Below are 3,802 nucleotides of genomic sequence, written 5' to 3'. Positions count from 1 at the left end.
AGTCAAGGGTCGTGTTGGTAAACCGTGCCTCTCAGGATTCGGATGCAGGATTGGTGATGTTGTGAGCACCAGGAGGGTCGGGGCGGTGGGGTGGTAGAGCCTCGGCACAGCACCGCAGGAGATGCATAGTGTCGGACAGGGAGTAGAAGAGCAGAGGTGAAGGTGTCGGGAGTTGCCTGCTGCGCTAGTTATTTACTACTCTATATCCTGTAGCATACGCCACGGCAAGGCTTCCTGCCTAGACAGGCTCTTGCGGGGAGTAGGGAGCGTGATGCGTCTTCTCGTGGCAGGTGCGAAGATCGGCAAAATAGGGTGGAGAGAGAAAGAGATGGAGACCCTCCTCGTCAGTCGTCTGTGTTGGATGTCTCTTCCATCGGTTTCCGGCGTGTGAGACCTCTGGTAACAGCATTGACGGTTTCAGTATTGAGGGGAGAGGCAGCGTATGTCGCGATGGGCGCGTTGCTGGCATCACGAATAACATGCGCAAGAGATTACGCTATTTGTTGTTCATACGCCTGGGAAAATTACAGGGGCACCTTAGACGAAACTCAGTAGTTCGGCCTTTCATCTCCTGCTCACAACAAGCGCACGCACGCGCGAACATACATTACGGCCCCGTACTTGCCTCCCAAGTTCTGTCGCGCATGTCCGAGAGCATGCATTAATAAAGTCTGACTCCACCTGGCTTTCTGCAAGCCATCAGAAAAAGCAGTGAATATAAGAAGAGGCGAAAGGGTTAGGGCAGCTCTTCGTACATTCCTAGCATCACCCAGAATGGTCCAGAACATTCCCTTGTCGCACGGCGTCCTCTCAATGTTTCACAGCGTGAGCTGAGGGTGGGGTCGTGCGACAATGGGAGCGACGCTAACGAGCGCACAACATGAATCATGTAATGGCAGTCTACACGCCTCTGGCTGCTGCTGCAGCTGTTACCAGACGGCAGTTACCAGTGCCCCGCTGTTAGCGAAGGTGCGTCTCCGTTCGCCGCCCCTCGGCTGCCCGACAGAGCCTCATTAACTGGCCACGGACCCCTCTCGCCACTTGTGTTCGTCATGGTGATGGAAATTACGGAGGCAGCGGTGAATGGTGAGAAAAACTTGCAAAACAAAAGGCGGGGCTAATAGGCAAGGACACAGGAAGGAGATGCGCCTGTGGCGCCTCGGTGTGGGCAAATAGCGGGACGTTTGCTGGCATTGCAATGCAGCATTTGCTGCGGTGTTGTGTTATTGACCGCTGCTCATAAATAGGGTGGAAACTACGCGATTGGTGAGGCAGTCCTTGTGAAAATATAAGTGTCGCCTACTGGAAAACGGTCTTGGGTAAGTGTATAGAGAGGTCTTTTTCTTTTCGTTGTTGGAAGGTCACTGCAACCGCACTGAAGAAAACGATGAACATTAGCTGCAATAGAGAAAAGCAAAAAAAAAAAAATTGCAGCGCGAAGATTGAACAGTCAGAGTTGCAAAACTCTGTGAAAACAATATCTGGAACAGTCTGCTAAACGTCAACGAACCGATACAATGTGGTGACTGCGAAATAGGAAGATTAAAATTGCTGGTAAGTAGTTTATGGCACGTAAAAGAGTTTTAGTCACCGCTTTTTGCACGTGACAACTTAACGTACCATTCCGGATGCTGTGTTAAACTAATCTTTTCAATTAGGGCGTCTTCGCATCTATCGCCCCGTTTGTGTTTAATTTCCCTCTACGATAGTATACACAGCGATGGGGTCTATACTCAGATAACCGCCGCACCAGGCTCTTAGATGCGCCGACAGCTTTTCTTGGCAATGAAGGAACGCTGCAGAGGCTGAGCTTGTTAAGTGTCATCCGCCAAAAAGTTCAGCCGCAAGACACTGCGCCTGGTCCCCGGAGCGTTGATCCCTGCGCGTAAGCTTCTTTTACGTCGCTGTAGCTTCTAGCGCCATCTATGGAAGCTTCGTGTAACAAGACGTGCCTAGGAAGTTCGTTGTAATGAAGAAATCAGTTTTTTTTCTTGACTTTCTAACGTCCGAAGTTGTGGATTATATATGCCTTACATAACGAATATGAACAATATAGCATGTTATGAGAAAAACTAATTGCTTCAAACGGGTACTATATTCCTCAGCGTAGGAAGATAGGACCTGTTTAAGCTCAGTTATATCTTCCGCTCCATTGCCAGAAAAAGCTGTTGCGGAGTATAGACGGACGACAGGTCTCCGTTTGTTTGGTGGTCGCAAAAACAACAACCTATCGAGCGAGCTCCGCGACCAGGGGAGAAGACAAAACGGCTAACCGCTAAGGAGAAACTGGCCACTTGATCCCACGGCTGCTTCTTGTTTCTCGCCTTTTGGAGCGGTTGGACCCTGCGTTCTGGGAAAGTTCCAGCAGACGAGAGAGCGAGGAAGGAAGAGAGAAACGGAAAGGACAATAGTGGAGGCCAGGCGTGGCCATCCACGATAAACATTTCTCCCTCACCGTAATCGGCCGCATGTCTCGAGGCAAGCGTGCGTGGTGCTGACGTCGTTCCTTGTTGACGCTACGGATTCCCAGCGCGACGCCTGCACGACACCCTCGCTGTTTATATACTTGCGACATGAGCGAGGGTATGCTTCGTTTTTCCGTCTTTCCAATGAACAAGTTAGCATTTCCGCTAACAGCTAAACAGTTCTTCTGATATGTACTAAATAACCTGCCCGCTAGTGCTTCTTAAACGTCTTTGCTGCCTTGCCCATATGTTGATGGCTATAAAAGCACCTGCATTTTTCTATTTCGAATAGATAAGTAGCGCATGTCCAGTCGTCCCTCTTCCGTGTGCCTTCCTATAGCACTTCGTCTTTGCACAGGGAGCAGAGGAGAGGAGAGGAGAGGAGAGGAGAGAATGAGCAGGCTGATGCGGCTTAGGTACGGTGTATTACAATTAAGCACACTGCTCACACCCACGTATATTTCGTATCGCTTCCGGCACAGCCCTTTTGGGCAGGCCTGGTTGTAGGTGGTTGCTCAAAATTAAGAATTGCAGTTGGGAAGGAATGAATCACCTTAAACAGAATCTCTTCCACAATGCTCATTTGGCGTCCTGAATATTATCTTGCGCATATTTTGTCCCAGACTGACACAGATCAAAAGATCGGACATAAATTATCGTGTCTGCCTTCTGATTTGTATATTTGTCGAAGCGCAGTTCTGAAACTACTGGGTGGAACCGTTTATCACATCATTCTGTTATGTGTAATTGTCGAGACTGTGCTTGTTTTTCCATCTTCCCGCGCCCTATTTCGCCCACCCTGATCTGTTATTACGGTTGTTATGGAACTGACGTACATTCATTACCCATTAGGGTTCACTGTTTGTCACCCGATCCTGTGTTTCAGCATATCACCTCCAGAGAGAACTTCCGCAGCTGCGTGGGCGGGTAATTTCCCAGAGCTACTTTCGTATCGCCAACTCCCACTTGCGAACAGCGAGAAAGCAGTTAGCCGATCCAGTGCACAGCATTAAGCGCTGAGGTTTCGGAGAAACCGACATGCGTTGTGGATTGCACAAGCGCTAACCGGCTTCGCGTCACAGCGACATCTATCCCTAGTGGAAGGAGCAGCATCGAAAGCATTTCTGCCTAGTTTTTAACATACAGGAGTGTCCGTGAATGAACTCTCGTAGCACTTGCTATTCGCATTGAAACGCTGTTCATGTACATTTCATGCACCGACGCCCACAAACACAGCGCATTCGCTCGAGTGCATCGTTTGAACTGATATTAGCGTCGCGGAGCGTGAACCACTGGGTCCGAGACCACGCTGCCCCGTGTGCTTGCAGCAGCTGACG

At 49.7% G+C, this 3,802-nt stretch overlaps 1 long non-coding RNA gene across 1 annotated transcript; it reads right to left on the bottom strand.

The window, feature by feature from the left end:
- Nucleotides 1–1,111: 1,111 nt before the first annotated feature.
- On the bottom strand, nt 1,112–2,526 carry LOC149372105 (uncharacterized). The gene is made up of 3 exons (XR_016292233.1): nt 2,456–2,526; nt 2,274–2,350; nt 1,112–1,398 (listed from the first exon to the last, which is right to left on the bottom strand). It is a non-coding gene; the product is annotated as an uncharacterized LOC149372105 (long non-coding RNA).
- Between the last annotated feature and the right edge of the window lie 1,276 nt (nt 2,527–3,802).

The sequence above is a fragment of the Amblyomma mixtum genome, chromosome 1 (assembly GCF_055824585.1).
Source record: "Amblyomma mixtum isolate Tamu chromosome 1, ASM5582458v1, whole genome shotgun sequence".
NCBI lineage: Eukaryota > Metazoa > Arthropoda > Arachnida > Ixodida > Ixodidae > Amblyomma > Amblyomma mixtum.
This window is presented reverse-complemented; position numbering and strand designations above follow the sequence as displayed.